Raw genomic sequence first — 27,173 nt, forward strand, 5'->3', positions numbered from 1 at the left:
TTTGGAAGTGAAGAGGATTCAGAATGCAGGGGTTCAGGTATTTCTTTCAGGGTTCTGTTTCATATATATATACACATATATACGTAAATGTGGTATATATGTAATACTATGTAACGTATCTGTGTGTGTGTGCGCGCATATATAAATACGGTGACACTGTTGGGTGGTGCACAACCTCAAGGTCCCCAGTGGAAGTGCCCATTGTTGGGCTGGGAGGCATCTCACGGACCGCCTTCAGTGAAGTCGCCAGCATCAGTGAGCCATCTCCGCCAGGTGAAGCCAGAGAAGAGGCTGTGGACTCTCGCCCACCACTGCACTCTTGCAAGTGGTGGAGCACATTGCAGCCAAGAAAACTGCGAAATCCTCCAGGAGGGCCTCTCTTGCCTCCACCCGGCTGCCATAGCTCACCAGAGCGCATGCGCGTAAACCGAGGGGTGTCTTCAGCGCGAGGCTCCTGTTTGCAGGAAGCATCTAGTCCCCCGTCTTCCTCGCCGCCCGCCACCCAGAGGCCACCCGGCCTGGCCTCCTGGAGCGCAACCTCCCGCACCTGAGGCGGTGGACCAGAGCGCTGGTCCCTATCCTCTGCCGGCTTTCCTGGCTCCAGCTTCAAGCCAGGTCGCCCACGCCCCCGCCCCCGCCCTTTACACCTCCTGCTGGATTCCCCCTGCTGGCTTTCGATGCCTCATACCAGGCAGAAGACCAAAGACAAGAAAACACGTGTGAGGTAGGGAGGCTAGGCACCAGCAAGGCAACTGGGTATGCTCAGAAGCCAGTCAGTTTTGGGTTTCCAACAGGCAGCTCCTGCAATACAGGCGTGCTAGGACTGCTGGGCTGGGGGCGGGGCGCGTGGGCTGGTAGGAAGACTAGGAGAAAGGGGAGGAGGAGCGGGCCAGCAGTAGGCAGGACCAAGAGCACCAGGCAGAGGAGTTTTTGTTGGGGCTGGACAGGCCCTCCTAGCACTTGGACGGTCTTTTGTTGCCTTTAGGGAAAGAGAGTACAAAGTGAAGGGGTGGGAAATAGAAGGGTTACAAATAGGTGGAGAGTGAGTGTGTGTGTGTGTGTGTGTGTGTTGCTTTTGTGCATGTCTTCTTTCATGCACTTTGGTTGTGAAAAGAATGCAGTTGTTTGGGTATTGCATCCATATGGATAGATATCAAGCATGCAATCCTTTGTGTTCAAGTGTCTTATGAACCTGTTGAAAAAACCTTTGCATGTGTGCTCCCATCGCATGCAGTGGTCCTGTTTGTAGTGTGAATGGACATATCCCATTGGTAGAAACATGTATGCATCAGAGCAATTGTGTTAAGTCTATGGTTTATTTCTCTTCTTGCTTATCACAGATCTTTCATTTCTGTGTTTTGTCAAGACAACCTACTCCTTGTTACATTTTAGCCTTTCTTCAGAGTCAGTATTTGCAATAAATGTAATCATGGTTTATAATTGTGTAATACAAATAGTTATAGATTGTGAGATCTTTATATTTCATGAACGACCCTCACTAATTCGTGTTTTTGAACCATTGCCCATGTATTTGCTTCAAAGAGAGGTTGTGCATGAGGATGTACTTTTTAGTAGGGGGGATGTGGGACCTAGAAGAGATACATACATAGAGACAGAATTGTGGTGGCCCCATATAAATGAATAATTTCGGTTTCAAATTACTGTGGGATAGTTGCGTTGTTGGGTGCACCCATTTATAATGGAAGCCAATACTGCAAGATGCATGGAACATGCTTTTCCCTCCAGTGTTTATTCCGACACATGTGGTTCCCATTCCATTCTTCTGAAACTTAATAGCTTTTTTTGTTTTCTTTACATGATTTGCCCTAATTAGCTGAATGCAGAACTAGTGATTGTTCTTTTTTATAATTAGTGTTTGTGGATCTATAAAGCATACTATTATTGAAGTAATTTCTTTATGCAGATACAACTTTATCTTACTCATTGAAAAATAATCATGTCGTCCGTCTGAGTTAGATGGTTTATGTAGGCTGGATACTATGAGATTTGGTATAACACAAGAAAAGGAAATAGTGATGATGAAATTCTCTTTTTTTTTTAGTATTGTTGGATAATAATTCAAATGGGCTTGATTTTTGTAAGAGATTTTGTGATGGAAATATATTTAAATAATTTGTGTCATGGAAAATTAAGGCAAATGATTTCTGGGGAACAGGAATTTGTGGAATTGGTGTCATTTAGAGAAAGTAGAATTGTTGTAATAAGAATAGTTTTATATTAAATCCACATTAAAATTTATTTAGAAAATGTTTTAAAGATTAGAAAAATATATGAATATGCATTATCGTCTTTCTTCCTGGGGCAAGGAAATACCAAAATATTAGTTTATTCCTTAAGATTTTTTATGAGTACCATAAGAATTCTTTAGATTGTTACTTTCCTATTTCTTCCTTATAAATATTAATGATTATTGTATTACAGAAATCTATTTATTTAAAGCTAGAGTGAGCAAATACATAAACTTCTTTTAATCTTACTTTTGCTTTTTTTTATTATTGTATACAAATGGGATACATGTTATTTCTCTGTATATGGCATAAAGGCATACCATTTGTGTAATCATAAATTTACATAGGGTAATATTGTTTGATTCATTCTGTTATTTTTTCCCTTCCCCCCCACCAGTCCCACCCCTCTTTTCCTTCTATATAGTCCTTCCTTCCTCCATTCTTGCCCCCCTCCCTAACCCTAACTCTAACCCTAACCCTAACCCCTACCACCCCCCATTATGTGTCATCATCCACTTATTAGCGAGATCATTCATCCATTGGTTTTTTGAGATTGGCTTATCTTACTTAGCATGATATTCTCCAATTTCATCCATTTGCCTGCAAATGCCATAATTTTATCATTCTTTATGGCTGAGTAATATTCCATTGTATATATATACCACAGTTTCTTTATCCATTCATCAATTGAAGGACATCTAGGTTGGTTCCACAATCTGGCTATTGTGAACTGAGCAGCTATGAACATTGATGTGGCTGTATCTCTGTAATATGCTGATTTTAAGTCCTTTGGGTATAGGCCAAGGAGTGGGATAGCTGGGTCAAATGGTGGTTCCATTCCAAGTTTTCTAAGGAATCTCCACACTGCTTTCCAGAGTGGCTGCACTAATTTGCAGCCCCACCAGCAATGTATGAGTGTACCTTTCTCCCCACATCCTCGCCAACACCTGTTGTTGCTTGTATTCTTGATAATCGCCATTCTAATTGGGGTGAGATGGAATCTTAGGGTGGTTTTGATTTGCATTTCTCTTATTACTAGAGATGTTGAACATTTTTCCATATGTTTGTTGATTGCTTGTAGATCTTCTTCTGTGAAATGTCTATTCATTTCCTTAGCCCATTTGTTGATTGGATTATTTGCATTCTTGGTGTAGAATTTTTTGGGTTCTTTATAGATTCTGGAGATTAGTGCTCTATCTGAAGTATGATTGGCAAAGATTTTCTCCCACTCTGTAGGCTCTTTCTTCGCATTGCTGATAGTTTCCATTGCTGAGAGAAAGGTTTTTAGTTTGAATCTATCCCAGTTGTTGATTCTTGCTTTTATTTCTTGTGCTATGGAAGTCCTGATAAGGAAGTCTGATCCTAAGCCAACATGTTGAAGATTTGTCCTACTTTTTCTTCTATAAGATTCAGGGTCTCTTGTCAAGTTCCAAGGTCCTTGATCCATTTTGAGTTGAGTTTTGTGCAGGGAGAGAGATAAGGATTTAATTTCATTCTATTGCATATGGATTTCCAGTTTTCCTAGCACCATTTGTTGATGAGGCTATCTTTTCTCCACTGCATATTTTTGGCACCTTTGTCTAGTATGAGAAAATTGTATTTATTTGGGTTTGTGTCCATGTCCTCTATTCTGTACCATTGATCTACCTGTCTATTTTGGTGCCAATACCATGCTGTTTTTGTTGAGTGAATTTATTAAAGTAGCAGGATATAAGATCAGTGCTCATAAATCTACTGCATTTTTATTCATAAGCGGTGAATCTTCAAAGAGAAATAAGGAAAACTACCCCATTCACATTAACCTTGAAAAAAATAAGATACTTGGGAATCTGTTTAACGAAAGAGGTGAAGACCACTACAATGAGAACTACAGAACACTAAAGAAAGAAACTAAAGAAAACCTTAGAAGATGGAAAGATCTCCCATGTTCTTGGACAGGCAGAATTATTATTGTCAAAATGGCCATACTACCAAAAGTGCTATACAGATTCAATGCAATTCCAATTAAAATTCCAATGATGTAACTTAGAGAAATAGAACAAGCAATCATGAAATTCATGTGGAAGTATAAGAAACCCTTAATAGCTAAAGCAGTCCTTCACAGGAAGAGTGAAGCATGGGTATCGCAATACCAGAACTTCAAATATTTGACCTTTTTTTAGAAAAATGTAATAAGTTAGAGAAAAATTAACATGTAAATAAGGAAAAGTTAAGAGTGAAAAGACCAATATTTTATACAGTTTTAAATATACCCTTTATGTCATGATCATTAAGTAGTTGAATGTGCTTTTGGACAATTGAATGAACTAATCAAGCATAAAATTTAGTCCTACTTAGTGATCTCAGTTTGTTTTCTAACTGTGTGATATTTCATCTTAGGTTTGAATTTCACATCCAAATAGAAGCAGAAATTTCATCTGTCATTGTACATTTTAGCTTTGCTGTGAGGAAGATCTAGTAGCTGTGTGGAGAGAAATGTGGTCTGGGTTTGAGTGCACAGCTACTCAGTGAACAGACACTCTTCTCATTGTTTCTCCCCAAACAGGGAGCCACATCTCAATTCCCACATGAACCATCAAGCATGGGCAGGCAGAGAAATAGAGGTTCTGTCTTATTTCTTACCCTTCCTAATATGACAGAAATAAATGCACTTCAAATCATAACAAATCATTTGACCCAGTGCAGCAGTAGATCAAAATGATTTTTTGAACATTAAAGGAAAATTAATGTTGTGAGAAAAGAGTATTTTAGTTGTGAAGTTGTTTTTCAAAATTAATGTTTTGATTCAGATAGACTCTGACACCAGAGTCTGAGTTCAATACCAGACTCATTCCATAACTAACTGTGCTTCCTAGAGTTAGTTATATAACCTTGCTGAACCTCATCCTTTTTAACTGTCAGATGGGTACAGTGGTCATACCTATTATGTGTTTTGTATAAGACCCAACTAACTGTACAGTATATAAACCCCTAATACATTCTTGCTATTTTTAGTTCCTAATTTGAGGTAATAAAATATATTTCCCATGATTTTACTATTCTGCTGCTGCCTCTTAAGACTTTCTTGCTGTACTATCAATAATATATTTATTCCATCACTCAACAGATATTTCTGTGGGTGCACTATGTCCCAGGAACTGCTGTCATTTCCAGGAAAATATCAGTGAAGGAAGTAGAGTGTCGGGGGGGAGGCTGAGAGAGGTTGCTGGGGTTGATAAGAGAGATTGATAAGGAAACATTTGACCTGTGGGAAAGGAAGGGAGAGCATTTGAGGTACAGCATGAGGGTCGAGCCTACTTACCCTTTTCTAGGAACCACAAGGAAGCTGGTGAGGCTGTGGTAGGAATGTGGTGTCATGAAATGGAGGTGGGGTTGGAATGGGGCATGACATCAGTCCTAAGAGGAGGGGCAAGACAAGCCATCAAAAGAGTGGCAGATCTGATTTGCATTTTAAGAATGTAAATTTTACTATAATTGTTGTGTGGAGAATGGGGTGCTAAGTGTGGAAACAGGATGTCCAATTACAAGCTATTGAAGAGGTTTTATTTAGAAAAGATGGTGTCTTAGACTAGCCAGAGAGTGGTGAAAATGTAAATTAAAAAGAAAAAGGCTGAATAGTATTCTGAACCATGAGCCAGATGCTCGACATAAATATTTAATAATCCACATGACAGGCTTTAAAAGCATTAGTGTTATTGCTGTTTAGAGATATTACTTGCCCAAGGTCATTACTTGCAGTGCAAGGGCACCCTGATTCTCTCCAGGCTCTCTGTTGTCTGTTGTCTACAATAAGAGAGTAAAGAAAAATTACATGCACATCAATCACTTTGTTAGATTAAGTATACTCTTCTTTTTAGTTTTCTTCAATACCATAGTTTCAAACCTAGTGGATAACTTTGGGAGATTTCAAGTCTGCCAGATTGAAAAGAATGGAAAAGGCCATACAGCACCTTTTGAAGATTTTATGTTTTGGGATTTAATGCACTAAAACTTCAAAGCACACTTCAGAGCAAGTAAACAGCAATTTCACATTTTTAGATAAAGCACTGAGAGTGTGTTTCAAAAAGATAACATAATGTAACAACCAACACACCTCAGGGGGGACTTTTAAATTTATTATCATCTTGGTCATCCTCGTCATCCTCGTCATCGTCGTCATCATCATCATCATCAGTGGTGGTAGGGATCAAACCCTTGGTCACACATGGTAGGCAAATAACTATATAAGTGAACCACATACCCAGCATAATTGTTTTCAATTTTAAGTGGTATTTACTTATTTATTCAATAAACAGATATTTTTATTTAGTCTATAGTAGATAGCAGATACTATTTAGATGGTTGGATTAAGGAAAGCACTAAGAGATTATACCTGCTTTCAAGAGCTCAGCTTCATACAAAAATGATAATGAACTATATTAAAGGAAAAACTGTTCTATTGGAAAGCAAAAAGCAAATGTGTGTCCTGAGAATGACAAAAAAGTCTTCAGAAAGAAAGTATTTCTGATAGGTCACTTCCTTGGGTACTGTCCAAAAGTTTATTTCATCCATGGAGTAAACCAGCCTTCTTTCTTTTTGCACTACCATCATTATTGAACTTAGTAAGAACTGTTTTCTAGGGCTCAGACTAGAGGTGATATTCTCTCCTGAATCTCCTTGTATTCTGTCAGCATATGAAAGCAGAAAATTGACTCTAGACATAGGTACAAATAACTACTAAAGTTGCAGGCATATATATATATTTTTTTTTCTGTAGTGTTGGGTAGTTCTCCTTGGCCACCTATTGCCACTCAGTCCATCCGCAATGGCTTTTGATCATTATTTCCTCAGAAATTCTTTCTGGGTCTCTCTGCTGGCAGATCATCACCAGAGTCCCTGTGGTGCAGTTGAAAAAACCATCACCAGTCCTACTTTCCACTCTCCCCCTTTGAACTCTGACTTTTAGCTGCTGCTTTTGATTTCACAATGGATCTCTTCTGCTCCCTCCCTCCCTCAAATTTTCTTGTGTTTTAAAAACAATAACAGTGTTTTGCTCACTACTAAAAGAGTATGTTCTACTTTTGAGTAGAGGCTGGGGTTCCTCATATGATAACATTCTTTGGTGAAAAGTGTAGATTTGGAAGGTCCTGAGGGACATTTTATTTTCAGTTCTATTATAGCCATTCTGTCTTTCATGACCCTGACCACTCACCTTTTTGAACTGCAGGAGTTTTTCTTTCCTTTTATTTCAAAATCAGGTTATTTACCAATAAGGTGACATTATGGAAAATTCCCTATAAATGCTTTGAAATCCTTTTAGTGTACTGCCAAAATTTGCACTAAACTAATATTCTTTGGTAGCAGCAAACTGATTTAGCAATTTAACATCAGGGTCAATTTGCTTCAATTTGAGTTTGGAAATCAAAGGTCATGACCCTTAAGAATCTATTGTTGAAATTAGGTGTGGGTCATACATGTGATATTCAGTTCTGAAGCTTAATATTTATTTGGTATGTATATATAATACAATTTAAGTACAGTAGAAATTGTGTGTGTTAAAGCAGTGTAACACAGTGATTCTCAAACTGTTGTCCACGGACATCTGGGTGTCCCCAGAACTACTTCACTGTGTCTGCAAGGTAATATCATGCATTGGTACCAGACATACTCCATCTGAAAAATGGACCAGTGAGTTTCCATGTAACAAAGAATGGCAAATTCATTATAGGATTTTACATGTCACATTGTGCACTAACCTTTGGAAAAGTACATACTTTCGCCTGTGTTTTACTGTAGGACTACCAAAGATTATCCACAATTATTTATAAAGGCTGCTGAGATATATCTTTGTTTCCAAATTGTACATCTCTACCACTCTTTTCAGTACTTTTTAGATCTAATTATTTTTCCATTAAAATATGATGTTAACTGTGTAACTGGGTTATTTTTATTTAATTTTTAAATATTGATTAAAAATTTCTCATTTTAAATTCTAGTTTATAAATTGATGTAAGCTAACCATACAGAAAAGTTTTAGGATTCTCAGAAGAAGAGTTACTTATATTAAGTAGAGAGGAGTAAAGGGAGGGAAAGGTATGGTGGAAGGAATGATAGAGTGAAACACATTATTATCTCATGTACATGTATTACTGCATGACTGATGTAATCCTGAAATATGTAGAATCAGAAAAATGAGAGATTACACTCTATTTATGATCTATCAAAATGCAGAAATACATTCTACTGTCATGTACAACTAATTAAAACAAATACAACTTAAATTTTTTTACAAAAGAATGTAAATATATCACAAAACTAAGAAATTTGAGAAATGCTGGTGGAACACAGTTGTTTCCCATGACATTAAGATGCACATCAACTTCAACCAGGCACAAAAATCCAGACAATTAATATTGTGAAGGGGAGTCATGTTGGTATTTGATTACATAATCTGCATCTTGTAAATTTAAAATAAATAATTACTGTCATTGTTGATTTCAGTCATACCTATTTAATGAAGTCCTCAAATGTATTTTACTTTGACAAGAGATGCCTGAAATTTTTCCAGGTGCTAACAGATATTAATAAGTTCAATGTGTGTGTTCTGTTCCTACTGTAGTGAAGTGGAACCAGTGTACCTACTCCTAATCTTTGGCAGTGTTTTCATTAATGACTGTGACTTCTGCATTTCTCAGAGGCTACACTTTCTGTTTTTAGAAAAAAAATTCCTCTAATAATCTTTATTTCATGAAAAGGAAAAGTAATGTTTTCAAAAGATTCCACATATATAAGTATTCTTTTGTTTTTCTATCTCTAAAATATTTTGTATGAATATTCTCTTTGGTGGGCAGGAATAACCATTGGCATCTAAATGTTCTTTTCTTCAGAATGAGATGAAATTAAATGAAAAGGCTTAGGTGAGAAAATTAGATACTTTGCAAGTAAAATGTACTTGGAATGTAAGGATCAAGCTTATAATTACTTTTAAGCATGCATAGAAATTCACCTTTCTGACAGTTTTCTTTCATTAAAAATTTTTCAATGAACTACAAATGGATCTTTTTTTTTTCAAAGAGCATGAGTGCATTATCTTTGACAATATTCCTAAAATGATTGATGATTAATGCCACCTAGACTGCTAGCTGTAATTCTTCCATGAAGGGGACTCTCGGAAAGGATGAGTGAAACAGACCAACAGAACTATTGCTGTTTATTCTGGAATTCTACACTCCTTTTAAATACCTCTATGAAAGATACTGGGCACCTGTCAGCCAATTAAAAGGATAGTATGGTCACGGGTCTAAAGGCAAGAGTGACAGGGTTTTCAGAGGAGGCTTACTCAATCCCCTTCATTCCTGACTGGAGGAATATTGGTAAATCTGTGTTTCAACTTCTATCCATGCAGCAGGAGCAAGATAACAGATTTGTCAAGCCTCTGCCTTTTACTTTCACTTTCAGACTGATTTTGCCCAGTGGTGGAGAGTGACCTCACCCAGTGTATCTTGGATCCTGAAACAAAGTCTTAGTCTGATAGAAGGTCTTTGGGAAAGAGGCAACCCACTCATTTCTAGAATGTGAGCCAAGCAGTAGACCCAATTTTCTTGTACTCCTCTGAACCCCTATAAAAGACCCATAAAGTAAGGTTATTGGAAATTTTTAATACTTTGAGTGCCTTTTTACTACTCAAACCCCATGCTCTCTCTGGTAAGCTCCCACTCATGAGGAAGATTGCATTCCCCAGGTTTCCAAACCCTGTCAGTTTTCCATGGAATAATTTTTTTTTGTACCGGAGAATAGTACCACAGTATTAAATGGACCCCACTCACCAAGCTACATTTTAATCATGAAAAGATGAGACACATTTTTATTGGAGAATATTTTATAAAACATCAGTCCATTATTCTATAAAACTACAAAGGTTATTAAAAACAAAGTTCTTGGAAATGATCATTGCCAAAAGGGATTTGGAGAGATTACATACCAAACATTATGGAGCACCCTGGATGGGATATTGGGACAGAAATAGGGCATTAGGTATAAACCAAAGGAATTTTTAAAAATAATGAAGTTTAGTTTATGATGTTATGAAAAACTACAGTTTCTGAAATTGGTAGTATCAAAAGATAATATTGATAAAAATCAAACACTAAAGCAATAACATTCTTTTCATAATATCATGAAATGATGATATTCAGAGAAAACATTCTAGAAATTGTATTGTACTTCTAGTGACTATTCAGAAAAATACAATAGAAATGGAGAAATATGTCATCAAAGATATAATAGAGGAGTATCCCACAGAAAATCTAAAGTCTTCAGGTGCAACGAGACCCCCAACCACATAACAAATATTAAAAAACTCTACAATAGACACAATTTATCAAAATTTCAAAAACTGTATATCAAAGTAAAAATCACATAATTTTAAGGTATGTTTATTTCATATTTGAATACTGTTTTTTATAGCAAGATATTGTTTAAAATGAGGAATAAGTAAAAGAGCATTCCTAAAGAAGTAAGTTATACTGATATCAGGCATCTTTTTTTATTTGTTCTGTTTAGTGGTACCAGGCACCTCATTACCACCACTAAAAGCTAGAGACAAGGTAACAGCACCTTCAAAATTCTGGTGATGAAAACAATAACAAGATATAAAAATAAGAGAATTTGTGTTGTGACTATAGCTCAGTGGTTGAGTGTGTGCCTAGCATGGGTGAGGCACTTGGTTCGATCCTCAGAATCATCTAAAAAAATCAGTAAAAATAAATGTTATTTCTTTTAAAAGTACGAGAATTTTACTAACTTCTTATATAATCAGTATGCTATAAACTATAAAATGTAATTTTGAGCAGCCAAAAAAAATTAAATTATAAAAAGTTTAGTGTAATATTTTTTATTAATGCAGGTAGTGCTGAATTTCCATGAGACAACTGGAACATGTTTATAAACGCTTAAGAAAAATAGTTTACATGATTTAGGATTAAGGTAAAAATTTGCATTCTTCTGAGTAGAAGATGTTATGATAGTTGAATTTCTTTTTGTTAGTATCCCGAGTATGCAGTGTTTTGCTGCTGCAGCTCTCTGGGGAGGGCTGTTATTGAGTGCACAGCATGGATCTAGAGTCTTGATTTCAGCCGGTTACATCCCATGTGGCTTTTAAAATTAAATCCCAAATTTACCTGCATCTGTAGCTGCCTTCAGGATATAAAAGACTTCAGTATTCATTTCCTTATTGTTTATGAGTTAGACTTGGCAGGTCTTATTTATACTCTTTGATGTGGATGGATTGTTTCCATAACCTCTTAATCATATTACCAGAAGTGAAACTTGTGCACTAATGTAGAAAATGTATTTCAAACTTTTAAATATGCAAAAATGTTGAGAGGATTACAGATGTGTATATCTGGTACATTGACACCTCCCCAACTTTATCTTTCTCTACCATTGGTCCATTTTTTTTATTTATGTCCTCTGATTTTGTGGGGACTGAGGATTCAATGAGAACCACATTTATATGGCTCAAATAGTATATTTTTGAATTTAAATTACTGTGTAGAATGCTTAAAAGCTCAGATTCTTTATTTCCAGCTATTTTTATTCCACATTTTAGTACGTCTCTATGGCACAGTACTCTTTAATTTTATTTATAAATAAATTTCAAAATTTACTCTTTTTTTGCAAAAAACAAACAGGAAAAAGGCAGACTAGCAGGCATTATTCCAGTTTGATGAAATATGAAAAAGAAGACATAGTTATAAACTTAGAGACAGTGATATATATATACACACACACGCAAACACACATATATGTATTTCTCATATCACATATGTAAAGAGTGCAAGTTCTGTTCAGCCATAAATAAAAATGAAAGTATGTCATCAGCAGGGAAATGAATGGAACTAGAGACCATTATGTAAAGTGAAATTAAGTTAAACTCAGAAGGTCAGTAGTCTTATGTTTTCTCTTATATGAGGAAAAAGGGAAACAAAGATGGGGTAAATCTCATAAAAATCAAAACAGAGAACAGTAGAGAAAAGGAACCAAGGGGTAAGAGGCAGGGAGGGAGGTGGGAAGTGCTGAAAAGTGATATTGGTCAAATTATATTTTTATATTGTGTGCATGCATGAATATGTAATAACAAATCCCATCAATATGTACAACTACAAGGCACCAATAAAAATTATAGGGGAAGCCTGTCAAGGTGGTATATGTCTGTAATCCCAGTGGCTCAGGATGCTGAGGCAGGAGGATCGCAAGTTGAAATCAGCTTCAGCAACTTAGCAAGGTCCTAAGCAAATCAGTGAGATCCTGTCTCTAACAATTTTTTTAAAAAGGGCTGGGAATGTTGCTCAGTGGTTAAGCACCCAGAGATTCAATCCCTAATACAAAAACAAAAGTGGGGAAAAAGATATGGACTAAGGTCTTTTTTATGTTTGAACCCTGATAGCTCTCAGTTCTCTTTCTGATACACAGTATAACTCAGATTTTGGAGAGCCCACAGATTGGAAGCATGGGTAATATTTCTCAACAGAGAGGCTAATATAGCTACCAACAACGGAACTAAACAGAGCCTGATGTCAATTAATTATTCTTGTGTAAATTATTATCCCCTGTAAATCTTGGTCATTGTAAAAATAATTGACAAGATTTTATTTTTTTGTATACATTGGGAAAAAATGTCCTCAAGACAGGCATCACTTTCTAGCTACTCTTCATAGAGACTCTTTATTTCAAGAGTTAATACAATCTAATCTACTGGGAGAAAGTCAGGAAATCAGGATTTTCATTAAAATGAGGCTCACCATCCTAAACTTTCTTCTAGTACACAAAAAAGTATCAGGGCAGGAAGGAAATCTAGTTGCCCTGCATTACTGGGCTGTAAGTTCATTTTGTTATGGGCACCAGCAAAATATAAGAGCAAGGAAGTAAAAAGGTGACTGGAGAGGACAATTTGGTCCATGTGATTAACATATTGAGATTTTTAACTACCTAAAACTTCCCATATATATCCAAATAATTTGTCTTCCGCAAAAATTAATTACTGGATGAGGGTTGGTACTATAAAATAGTACACAGGGTAAGGGGTCTTTTATTCTTATCTAATCTAATTGTGCTCCACATTACAAATAGAGTCTTACAGAATAGAAAGTGATACCAACCTATTTAAAGGATTTCAGAATGGATAAATGTTTAGGTCTATATCTTCTGAACTTTTCTTCTGAGGAAAAAAACAAGAGAAAAAATTATTCTAGAAGATGGTAAACCCCATCAGAAATGCAAAATATTTTACAAAAGTCAGGATTTAAGGCTAGATCTCCCACTTCTCTTTATTCTACTCTCCACAATTTGTGGAAATATATTTCTTCTATTCTTTACACTCTTTGGCCTTGTAAAGGAATATGATTTCCTCTTTTACTCTGCATTATCACTTCACTTTCTGCTGTTTAAAAGCCTCCCTGGGGAATTCTAGTGTTCAAAAATCAAAAACATGCACTAGCATTTCAAATAATACTGTTTGTAAGATATTCTTGTGCAGCTTTAGAGTCAGCCTGCCTGCCTCAAAACCCAATTCAGGCACTTATTTGTTTCAGGCACTTATTTTGCAATCTTGAGAAGTCACTTTTTCTTTCTCATGATTCCAATTGAACGATATCTCATAATGTTGTAAGGATTAAGTTAGCTAATACCCACATGTATTAGCTATTGCCACTAATTCCCTATTGTGGATCAACAAGTAGTCAAACTGTATACTCTCTGGGTATCTGTTTGAATTCTCAAAACAAATATAATCATCTCCCCTAATAACCTCATGGGATTATTGTACAATCAACCGTTAAATAAAAAAGGCCTTTAAAAAATGTATATTGCAGAAATATCAACTTACAAATTCACATGAGAACTAGAGTTAAAATATACATAGAAATGCACATAAAACTGTGTAAACACTGTAACACATGCTTAATAAAACTATTATAAATGTATTGATTACTTTGTTAAGCAAAACCAAACCCCAAAACTTAAAATAAATATCATTATGCTTTAACTTTAAAGCTAGTATTTACTGAATTATGCACCAATCACTAGGTTATGTACTTTAGACACTATCCCATTTAATCCTCATAGGGTTGTTGAGGTAGGAGCTACTTATCCCCATACCACAGTGGGGGCCTTCGAGTTTCCAAAGGATCAAGCAACTTGACCAAAGTCATAAAGTTAGTATGTTTCAGGATTCTAAAATATCAGAAAACAGACATCTCCTCAAGATGTGACAAAATTATCTGTGTGACCAAATTTTCCTCTAAAAAATGATATGATCTTATCAAATTCTCCAAATATCATAATCTGTAACAAAAGAGTACACCTTATAGACACTAAGGAAAAGAGATCATTATTATCAGTTTTATGTTAAAATGTAAAAGTGACAAGAGGAAATACCAGAAGTTTTATGTACAAGAGAAAAAGTGGGCTCTAAATTATCCAGACAAGGTAGCAACTTCAAGTCCTTTAATACAAATACTAAATATATTAAAATTCTGATGGCATATCAATCTGAGATATTGTGTAATATTTTGCCAACTCTGAGGTATATCTAAGAACATTAAAATTAAACTATGAAATGTTTAGAGACAAAGGGGCACAGTGCCTCCAACTTACTCTCAAATGATTAAGGGGACAAAAATGGAGAGAGAAATGTATACGAAACAAAATGCAATCAACTGGTGAAGAGCACTGGGAGTGTTTTGATTATTTATAGAACTTATGCTAAATTTCAAATTAGATCCTAGCAAAAAGGATTATTTTTAACCTGAAACAAATGTAACATAAGAGGAATATTTTTTAAATTAGGTTGTAGACAGGTACCTGAACATTCATTGCATCACATTACTTTCTTCATTGTTTTCCTCGTGATAAAGAAAATCCCAGTAATAAAAAATGTATACAATAGTTCCAGTCAAATATAATCCGACAATGAAGAATTCAACATATAACTTAGGATGATGGCATACATCATTTGAATCATAATTTGAACTGCTTACTTCCATTCCTTCATATCATTTTAGCTTTACTAATAGGTTAAGTATGTCCCTATTTACAAGCAAAAAAAGAACATTCTGAAAAGGACTTCTATAAAATGAAAACATAAGAACCAAAGGTATTATGATAAAAGACAAAATAGTGATTGTCTTGAGAGTATGTATTGACTGAAAAAGAGTGGGAGAAAACTTAGGAAAAGAAACATTCTGTATCTTAATATTGTTAAAATTGCATGGGTCTAAACATACAAAATGTTCCATGAAGGCTTTACTTTAACAATACTATGCTTCACTCTTCCTGCTCAGGATGCCTTTGGCTATTCCAGGTCTCTTATTCTTCCAGATGAAGTTCATGATTGCTTTATTTCTATGAAGAACATCATTGGGATTTTAATTGGAATTGCATTGAATATACATAACCCCTTTGGTAGAATGACCATTTTGACAATATTAATTCTACCTATCTAAGAACATAGGAGATCTTTCTATCTTCTAAGGATTTTATTAATTTCTTTCTTTAATGTTCTGTAGTTTTCATTGCACAAATCTTTCACCTCTTTTGTTAGACTAATTCACAAGTATTGGTTTTTTCAGGATTTGTGAATGGAGTGGTTTTCCTAATTTCTTTCAGAGGATTCCACACTTATAAATAGAAATGCATTCATGCATATTGATTTTGTATTCTGCTCCTTTGCTGAATTCATTTATTATTTCTAGAAGTTTCTGGTGGAGTTCTTTGGATCCTCTAACAAAGAATCCTGTCATCAGCAAATAGTGATATCTTGAGTTTTTCTTTTCCTATTCATATCCCTTTAATTTCTTTGGTCTGTCTGATTGCTCTGGCTAGCGTTTCAAGGATGATGTTGAATAGAAGTGATGAAAGGCATCCCCGTATTTTTCCAGTTTTTAGAGGAAATGCTTTCAGTTTTCCTCCACTTAGAATGATGTTGGCATGGGGTTGGCCTAGATAGCCTTTATAATGTTGAGGTATGTTCCAGATATCCCTATTTTTTCTAGTGCTTTGAGCATGAAGGGGTGCTATATTTTATAAAATGTTTTCTCATCATCTACCGAGATAATCATATGATTCTTAACTTTAAGTCTATTGTTATGATGAATTATGTTTATTGATTTCTGGGTATTGAACCAATCTTGCATTCCTGTGATGAGCTCCACTTGATCATGTTACAGTATCTTCTAATATGTTTTTGTATGCAGTTTGTTAAAATTTTGTTAAAAGGATTTTTGCATCTATGTTCATCAGGGATATTAGGGTAAAGTTTTCTTTCCATGATGTGTCTTTGTCTGTTTTGGTCTCAGAGATACTAGCTTCATAGAATAAGTTTGGAATAGTTCCCTCCTTTTCTATTTCATGGAATACTTTGAGGAGTATTGGTATTAGTTCTTCTTTGAAGGTCTTTTAAAACTCAGTTGAGAATCCATCTGGTCCTAGACTTTTCTTGGTTGGTAGGCTTTTGATAGATTCTTCTATTTCAGTGCTTGAAATTGATCTGTTTAAATTGTGTGTGTCCTCCTGATTCAGTTTGGGAAGATCATATGTCTCTAAAAATTTGTCAATGGCTTTGATATTTTCTACTTTGTTTGAGTATAGATTTTCAAAATAGCTTCTAATTATGGTATATATTTCAATGGTGTCTGTTGTGATCTTTTTTTTTTTCACAAATTCTAGTAATTTGAGTTTTCTTTCTCCTTCTCTTCATTAGTGTGGCTAAGGGTTTATCTGTTTCACAATACCATACCTTAAACTATATTACAGAGCAACAGTAACAAAAATGGCATTGTATTTCACCAAAATAGACAGGTAGACCAGTGGTGCAGAACTGAAGACACAGAGGCAAATCCACATAAATACGGTTACCTCATACTAGACAAAGGATCCAAAAATGTGCAATGGAGAAAGATAGCCTGTTCAACAAATGGTGCTGGGAAAACTGGAAATCCATGTGCAGCAAAATGAAATTAAACCTCTATTTCTCACCCTTCACAAAACTCAAATTGGATCAAGAATCTAAGAATTAGACTAGAGATCCTACACCAAAAAGAAGAAAAAGTAGGCCCAAATCTTCATCATGTTGGCTTAGGACCAGACTTCCTTAACGAGACGCCTAAAGTTCAAGAAATGAAAGTGGATCAATAAATAGCATGAAATCAAATTAAAATGTTTTTTCTCAGCAAATGAAAAAATCAATAATGTGAAAAGGGAGCCTACAGAGTAGGAGAAAATATTTTCCACATGCACCTCAAATATAGCACTAATCTCCAAAATTTATAAAGAACTTATGAAACTTTAAAACAAAAATACAAAGAACTAAATCAATAATTGGGCTAAGGAACTGGACAGACACTTTATAGAAGAATATTAAAGGCAATTGAAAAATGTATGGACAAGGGTTCTACACTTCTAGTATTCAGAGAAATGCAAATTAAAACCACCCTGGGATTTCATCTTACTCCAATAGGAATGGCTGTTATCAGGAACACGAACAACAATTGGTGTTGACGTGGATGTGGGGAAAAAGGCACACTTGTACATTGCTGGTGGATTTGCAAATTGGTGCAGCCACTTTGTAAAGCAGTATGGAGATTCCTCATAAAACTTGGAATGAACCAACATTTTGACCCAGCTATCCCACTCTTTAGTTTGTCTCCAAAGGAATTAAAATCAGCATACTACAGTATCACAGTCACATCAACATTTATAGCAGCTCAGTTAACAACAGCTAGATTGTGGATCCAACCTAGATTCCCTTCAATAGATGATTGGATAAAGAAACTGTGATATATATACACAGTGGAATATTTTTCTGTCATAAAGAATAAAATTATGGCATTTCCAGGTAAATGGATGGAATTGGAGAATATTGTGCTAAGTGAAATAAGACAATCCCAAAAAACCGAAGGCCAAATGTTTTCTCCAAGAAGTGAATGATGATACATAATGGGGGTAGAGGGCAAGAGAAGAATGGAGGAACTCTGAATTGTGTAGAGGGAAATGAGAGGGGGCGTGGGGGTATGCAAGGTGGTTAATTAGACAGATATCCTTACTCTTTATATATGTATGATTACACAAATAGTGTGAATCTACATTGTGTAGAACCATAGAAATGAAAAGTTCTACCCCATCTGTGAAAAATATATCAAAATGCAGTCTAGAAAAAATAAGAAAAATTATAATTAAAGAAGTAATACTACACTAAGTGAAGAGACAGAAAAGGTCACATTCTGTGTAAATCCATTTACATGAACTCTCCAAAACAGATAAATCCATAAAATAAAATCCGTAGCAAGAAATGTTCAATTAATGGCTACCAAGGATAGAGAACTGGGACACTCAAGCAACAAGCATGGGCATTTGAAGCATTCTAAAATTAGTGGTGATAACTGTACAAATCTGAATATAATAAAAAATTATTTTCTTATATTAAAAAGTAGTATTTTTATATTCTTGCTCTTTTGTTCCTTTTTATAAAAATCAATCTTATTCCTTTGAAGAGTATTTGCAATTATCAAGGATCACAATGCAGGCCACTTCCATATCTGGACAAAACAGAGGAGACACAAAGTAACATCAGCTTTCGAAACCAACAACAAACTAAAGGGGTCTAGGGATATAGCTGCAGTATAGCATGCTGAAGTCTCTGGGCCTGATTCCTAGCATGACAAAAAAAAAAAGGAAAAATGTTAAGTCTACTACCTAAGGCAACCAAATTAATGATAAATATCAGTATGGATAAATAAGTTATTTAAAATTCATAAAATCTAGCAATTCTATTCATGATCCAAATTATAAAATGAAGAGCTGGGGATACAGCAGCACACACACATACACACACAAAGGAAATTAAATCATTCCAAGTACAATATCATCAAAAAGAATAAACATTTAGGTATAAACTTCACTGAAGAAGCAAAAGACTAATACATTTATTACTATGAAATGCTACCCAAAATTGAATGTACAAATATATAAATGGAAAGATATTAATGGAAGAAGTTGATACTACCCAAACTGATCTACAGATTCAATACAATAACTACCAAAATTTCAATCATTTATCTTTTTTTGCAAAAATGGACATTTCATCCTAAAATTCAAGAAGAATTTTAAAAGGCCTTATGCAGTCAAAACAACCTTGAAGATCAAGAACAATTTTAGAGAATCACATGTAACTCATGTTTCTTGATTTCAAAATATACTACAAAGCTATAGTCATTTGAGCAATATTGAAGTTTATTAGTAGAACAGCTACTTAGCATGAGGAAGGACTCTAGGTTCCCTCCCCAGCAGCAAAAAAAGTAAAACCAAAAAAAAAAAAAACCCACCAATATCTAATAGCAGAGTTTTTTCCCCTTTGTTTTCAAATGTTTGGAACACTTACTGAAATGACCATATACTGGGCTATGAAGTAAAGACTTTAAAAACATTGAAATCATATCAGTTATGTACTATGGCCACAATAGACTTATTATAATCAATAGCAATAAGATAATATGCTATAACACACCACAAAATATTAGAAAACATTCACACCTTCTAAGTAACTCATTTGTCAAAGAAGAAACAACAGGGGCTATTAGCAAACAGCTTGAAGTGAATGATGCTCAATATGCAGTTCTAAGCCCAGACTGGGTCTGGAAAGTCCAATTTCAGCCTGTTAGGCCAGATGTTAGGGGCAGTTTTGGTTCGTCGATAACTCCCAGAAAAACGCTCTGCAGACACAGGTCCCACATGAGGAACTTTATTTTATGCGGACAAATCACATCTGCTCAGGGGAAAGGGAAGAAGGAAAAGAAGAATGGACAGGGGCTTCTGCAGGAGGAGGCTTGTAAGGAGATGACTCATCAGCTGGATTAAACTCGGAAGGGAAAGAAGGGTTAAAAGGTGGGGGAGAAGCCAAGAGAGGTTTAGCAAGAAAAAGGAAAATCACGAAGGGGAAAGTTCCTTTCCATTCACCAGGTTGCCCTTATATGTAGTTAATTATAACTAGTATAATTAGGCATATAATTTTACCTAGTATAAAGCTAGAATTTAGGGTGTCATAAATAGACCATTCTGACTTACTATCTAAAGGACAATTTAGCTCTGATTCAGGGAATAGGTGAAGGGGTTTGAGATGATTTAATAAGCATCTCAGGGGCGAGTTTGCTGGGCTGGATATCCCAAATCCCATGGTAATCTGAGACCCACCTGGCTAGTGGATTTGGCGTCCCAAGAACCACAGTGCCAGGCAATGAGAGGTTAGAACAATGGTTTGGTCGTCACCTGAAACCAATGTTTAATCGGGCAAAGAGCTGAGAGAGTTTGAAGACCTGGCCAGGATTTCGAGGGAGAAGCAGAAGAGAGCGAGCTTCAAACCCTGAGAAAGAATCTCGGCACCATAAAATTCAGACATCCACCCAACAACTAAGACCAATTCTCAGGGGCGAGTTTGCTGGGCTGGATATCCCAAATCCCATGGTAATCTGAGACCCACCTGGCTAGTGGATTTGGTGTCCCAAGAACCACCGTGCCAGGCAATGAGAGGTTAGAACAATGGTTTGGTCATCACCTGAAACCAATGTTTAACCGGGCAAACAGCTGAGAGAGTTTGAAGACCTGGCAGGATTTCGAGCGAGATGCAGCGGGAAATAAGAGAGCGAGCTTCAAACCCTGAGAAAGAATCTCAGCACCATAAAATTCAGGCATCCACCCAACAACTAAGACCAATTATAAGGACCAAGGAGGTACCCCCACACCTCGGCAGTTGAGCGACGGGAGCCGCAAGGGGGGAAGCCGCAGGGCGGTGAGAGGGAGCCGGGAGCCATGAGGCAAGCAGCGGAAGCCCGCGAGGGGGAAGCACGGGCGAGGGGTGAGAGCCGCAAGCCGGTGGAGGGAACTGTGGGGACAGCCGCTTCTCAAATAAGGAGGGGACTGCGGTGGGAGCTGCGGGTGGCCGAGATGTGTTTAAATGGTCAGGGGCCTGCCTAAGGGGAACTCACCAATTTTGGAGTCCGGTGTTGTATGCAGAAAACTGGGCATTCAGGTAAATGGAAGGTGAGCCTGAATCTGCGGGCCCAGGAGCCATTGGATGGGATTCTGTTTGCTTAGTCAGCGGGAAAAACCCATCCCGGGTCTTTCGACACCAGATGTTAGGGGCAGTTTTGGTTCGTCGATAACTCCCAGAAAAATGCTCCACAGACACAGGTCCCACACGAGGAACTTTTTATTTTATGCGGACGAATCGTGCCCGCTCGGGGAAAAGGGGAAAGGAAAAGAAGAAGATGGCGAAGGGTTTCTCCTAAGTTATCGGAATTTCACGGGCTGGGAGGAACCAATTGTGGAGGAGAATTATTACAGACTGACTGATGGACCAATGACATATTAGAACGTAATGTGGGAGGCAGGAAGATTACAGCAACATAAGCCGGAAATTCCTGTAACGGGAGAGGCGGGCATAGCGCAGATTGACAGGTGGTTGGGAGGCCAGATTCCTTACACAGCCTGTGTGGAGGCTAGTAAGGAACCTCAGCTAACATTTACCTCTCATAAGTTCTCATTGGCTCTGTGACCCCTTGAGGAGCAGGTGAGATAACTCAATGTGGATGTTTAAGGTTTTTTCTTACACACCAAGTTTAAACCTAGTATCACAATGAAATTAGCAATAGAGAACTCCTAAAATATTGAGATAATTCAACATTTTCAGTATTTCACAGAACAACTCTCTGTCAGCCTGAGTTACAAGCCAATATTGTAGTGCTTTAGTCTCCTCAGACACTGGTAAATTCATCCTATCACACTAGACTACAATTTTGATCTGGGAAAAAAGTTCCAGGCCTTAAGATGCTTAAATTAACAAATACAAGATACTTTAACTTGGGGGAAATCCACAAAAATCCTAATAAAACTGGACTTAAAACATTTGGAATAAATTTTAATTATATGATTAAAAAATGTGTGTATGTTCATGTGTACAAGCACACAAGCACAGAAAAATCAAGACTTAACACATTATTTCTTTTAGGGATTCTTTTTGTCTCCCCTGCACATTTATTTCTTGTTCTTCCTGAACATAGTTATCTTAACTACTTCAGATTTTCTTATGTCAGAATCTGAGAGTCTACGTTTTAGATGTCTCATCCATAAACACACAGTGTTTTGAGAAAAAAAGAATTTTCACAAGCAAGACAAAACACCTTTTGCATTTTCCAGTAACAAGGAAAAAACAAAAGTAAAGAGTCACTACAGGAAACTTCAGCACATACTGACCTCTGGAAGGTCAAAAGAAAAGCTGTGAAACCAGATGCACTCCACTCCCAAGACGTGCCGCAGGGCAGCACACCCCAGCAACTCACCCTCTTTTTCTTCCAAGTTCTCTCTTGAATTTGAAGAACGCGATCCATCGGCGAGATCAAGCGTAGAAACACTGTAGAACATGAGCACCTCGACGATGGAGCTCCCAGTAGAGATTCTTCCTCAAAACGTGCTTGGCAAATGGTGGCAAGGGGTTTATATAGCACTTGGGATACTGTGATTGGTCCACAGTTATGCTAAATAGGGTTTGAAAGTGTACCAATGCTATTGGTCCAAAACATGCAAATGCTATTGGTCAATTCTTGAGTCCCGGCTTTCATTCAACTCTGCTCCACTTCCTTTTTCTCAATGCAGGTTGAGAAGTGGGAGGTTGAGGTCCTGGATGGCCCACAGTGCTGTGGGGGGGCAGGCTACTGAGACAGGCCTCCCAACTCTTTCCGGACCTGATGACTGCAGGGTGACAGCTCAGTGAGCCTTCATCCACCTTGGTGCTGGCTCACCCTGCTTGTGTGTCAGTGTTCATGCTGCAGCAGGAACTCCAGTGCTCAGACCCACCCAGGCCCGACTCCACCACTCCATTGTGCCACTGCTGCTCCACTACCCTTGGCCTTGCACTGACACCTATGAAGACCAGCAGTGCAGACCCTCAGAGTTCACTGGTCTCCCAGCTGGTGACTTGGGGTGGGAGGGTCAGAAGTCTACTGCTCTTCTATGCCAACCCTGCCCACCCCCACCCCATTGCCCTGCTGACCCAGATTCTTGCTCACATTGGCTTCCTGATGGAGGAGTCCAGGGACATTTTCAGCCCACGGGTGCTGAAGGGCAGGCCTCTAGGGGAGATGGTGCAGTGGGTGGACATCCTGGCTACTCTCTATATCCTGGGCCACAGCCTGCGGGTCACCATCTCCCTGAAGGAGCTGCAGAGGTGAATGCTGGGGACAGCCAGTAAACCATGATGGAGTGGGAAGGGACCCAGGAGAACATCCCAGAATCCCCTGCTCCACCTCAGGTCCCATGGCCCATGGATACTGGGAGGCTTCCTGGCTTTCTATGAGGTACTGGCATCCCCAGGTCCCCAGTGACCCGCTCCATCTGTCTACTGCTTCCCCTCCATGCTGACACTCTGTCACATTTGGGATGCACCCAGGAAGTGTGTCCTGGTCTCCATCTCTGAGCCTGTGTTGGAGGACAGCATTTGCATTTAGGGGCTGACAAAATTGGCTTGAGACCCAGGCATGGTGGTGCAACCTGTAATCCAGTGGCTCCAGAGGCTGAGTCAGGAGGATCATGAGTTCAAAGCCAGTCTCAGCAAAAGCGAGGCACTAAGCAACTCAGTGAGACACTGTCTCTAAATAAAATAGAGTTGGGAGTGTGGCCCAATGGCCAAGTACCCCTGAGTTCAATCCCTGGTACATGCCACAGAAAAAATTGGCTTGAGGGATGGAGGAGGCCAGTGAGGAGAGGACAGTGAACAGACCTGGAAAGTGGCACACACAGAAAGGGTCCGGCCCTGCTTCTCTGGCCTCCAAACTGTCCCTCAGGTCACAAAGAGCCTTTGACAAAAGGGAGGCCAGACCGCTCTCTGCTTGGTTATTTTGGGATGGACTCAGAGCCCCTGGCTGTCCCCTCAGGGACACCAGGCTCTGTATCTTTCCTTTAGCCAAGATTTAATACAAGACCTGTCTTGCTGGGGTGGAGAGTGGATCCAGCCCATCTTCTGCCCTCCAGGGTGTCCGCATGGGCTGGTTCTCAGCTCAGCTTTGTGGGACTAGATGGAATAACGAGAGCCCCAGAAATGAGTTCCACCAGGAACTGAATAAAACCTAATGGTGGGCCCCACCTGGGAGCAGAGAGGTGGCCTGGGGCCAGACTGGCATGGGGGACTCTCACAGCCCTGGGTGGCTGGGCCAACTGCAGGGCTGTAGAGCAGGGCCCTGGTGCCTCACAGGTCTGGTGGACAGGAGCCTTAGCCATGCTTGGTCTCCACAGGCGCTTGTTATGTACACTGGCCAGTCTACAGGGTGTGGGAGCACTGCTGGGCCAACTCCCTTTCTCCCCCAGATCCAGGAATCACAGGGATGAGTCTGCTGATTTGCTGGCTCTCCTGGCACCTGGGCCTGTTCTTAACCCTGAGCTTGCTCACTAGAAAAGAAGGCCTGGGAGGAAAGCATGAGCCTTGGATGGGGTCCCCCACCCTGTGACCACCAGTGTGGGAAATGCCCTGCCCGGGTTTCCCTTTGGGCCCCCTGGCTGTGGTCACTGTGGCCAAGGGATGGTTGGATTTGCTTCCATCTGCTTGGAGCCCCTTGCCCCAGGTGTCCTGGCAGCTCTCCTTGGCTGCAGTGAGGACCTTCCGAGGCACTGGGGCATAGGCTGGGGATGTTCAAGGACAACTGCCTCTGTGGGAGCAGGAGCAGAGAGGAGGGTAGCCCATCATGATGGGCATCATAAAGCTTCTGCTGGGCAGAGGAGAGTCAGCCCCTCCTGAGCAGAAACCCATAGGAGAATATAATTCCTTCTTCAGTAGTGATCCTCTGCTTCCTGAGGCAGCTTATTAGATGCCCAGTTAAATCCCTGACTCCTTTCTGCCCCTGGTGCTCTGGGGGAGGAGACAAGGGTCTGCTAGTAATGGGGAGGGGGCAGTGCCCACAGTGCTCAGGAGGGAGATGGGCACTGGAGTGGCCAGAGGGATAGCAGGTGCCTGGGGAGACGGGAACGTCCAGGACTGCCCTGGCAGTGTGTTCCCAGTAACCAGATGCGTCCAGAGAAGCTGAGAATCCCTGTGTGCACTTTAGCACTGGAGCCAAAGATCTCAGAGCACTTTGTAGGAATTTATTTTAATTAGGTCCTTCCCACAGAGAGAGAGAGAGAGAGAGAGAGAGAGAATAGTTGAGCACTAGCTGGAGAGAATATTTCTAGCCCTAGACCAAAGGCACAGAGAGATATAAAACCAGAGAATTTTTAGCTTAGAAGGGACTGGGGAGGTTTGTCTGATCAACATGTTACAGCAGTGGAGGTGGACACCAGGAGGGCTCAGTGACTGGTGCAAGGGCACCAGAAGACGCCTGCATGCCCAGAGGAGCCAGGGTCTTCTCTGCATCTGAATTCTGGATGCTGATCCCTGGGAGGGCTTCTCTCTCCACTGGGGTAGGTTTTCTCCTCCTCCCTCCTCCCATTTTCCCATCCAACAGTTTGATCTTTCAGCAGAAATCTACTGAGTCAGTCCTTCTCAATATTTGCTGAGGCCCTATGTTGTCAGTGGCCAGCTGGGCATCCCAGGCAGGAAGGGGGACCTCAGCACCTCTGGAGCTGTGGTGTTGGGCACAGGAATCAGGAATGTGGGTGGGGTGACATTTTTCTTTTCATTATAGTAAAGTGCACATCATGTCAAATTCACCGTCTTGACCATTTTTCAGTGTGTGGTTCAGTGGCTTTAAGTACATTCCCAGTGTCCGGTGGCCATTACACTACGCAGAATGCCTCTTGCAAAATGAAGACTCCACGCTCACTCCATACCAAGCCCCTGACCTCCCCTCCCCTGACAGCCGGGCTTGTGCAGGTGGGTCAGTCTGGGTGTGGCCAGGAGCCAGGTACTGTGGAAAGGCTCCCTTCCTGGAACGCCCCTGCCCAGGCCCTGCCTCAGGCAGCAGCCCAGGGACTAGCTTGGCAGTTCCGTGTGAACACTCCTTCCTGGTGGTAGGGGCTGTGTTAAAGCCTCTTCCTAGGGATATCTTGCCCTGCTCCCTGCTGCCCAGGTCCTTGGGGGGCTCAGAGAGCCCCCCTTCCGCTTGGCCCTGAAGCGCGGAGGCACCTGGTGGGAGTCCTGGAGAGAGCGCTAGCCTGCTGTGCCTCCCACGCACCTTCGGCTGCAGGTTGTCCGGGATGGTGTTTTTCAATTCCTCCTGAGGCCCCAGCCAACCACTTAGTGTAAAATTGCCCATAAAAGTGAACTTGAATTGCAGGCGATAAGCTGGCAGCCTGCTCTCCTGTGGCTGACCCTCTTGGCTCTCCACAGGTGAAGCTAGGGTTCTATGTGATGAGCAATGGGTCCTGAGACACTCCTTCAGTGAAGTCACCATAGATTGAAAACGCTCATCCTCCAGGACCTGAGGCCACAGGCTTCCATCAGTACCTGGGAAGGGGTCTCTGTTGTCCCCGGCCACTGTGTCTCCTCCCTCCTTCCTGCTGCCATGTGCTCTGAACCCATGGAAGACCCAGGTCCAGCCTGGAGTGTGCAGAGCAGCAGGACAGGCCCTGGCCCCACCCAGGTGGACAGCCTCAGCTGGGCTCCTCCCATGGCCTCTGGGAAAGGCCCTCGTAGACCAGCTTCACTCATTCAAAGATTCCTCTGGGGTTTGCCTGAAAGAGGAGGGTGTTCATTCCCTCATGGGCTGGATCCTATCCCCAGTCCTGAGATTTGAGGATGACTTCCTCTTGCCCCCAGTGGAAGGTGGCATCTCAGGACAGTCACCAAGTGTGAACAGGCAGAGGGGGAGGAGGGAGGGCACAGGAGTAGGGGTGCCAGCTGTCAGGAAGACTTCCTGGAAGAGGAGCCACCTGCGAGTTAGGAATCTGGAAGGAAGTCTGTCGAGGAGGCCC

At 39.6% G+C, this 27,173-nt stretch overlaps 1 pseudogene; it reads right to left on the reverse strand.

The window, feature by feature from the left end:
* Window positions 1-27,173, reverse strand: part of LOC124973755 (probable RNA-binding protein 19) — a 554,767-nt pseudogene that overhangs the window by 352,535 nt on the left and 175,059 nt on the right.

Source organism: Sciurus carolinensis, unplaced genomic scaffold (assembly GCF_902686445.1).
Source record: "Sciurus carolinensis unplaced genomic scaffold, mSciCar1.2, whole genome shotgun sequence".
Taxonomy (NCBI): Eukaryota; Metazoa; Chordata; class Mammalia; order Rodentia; family Sciuridae; genus Sciurus; species Sciurus carolinensis.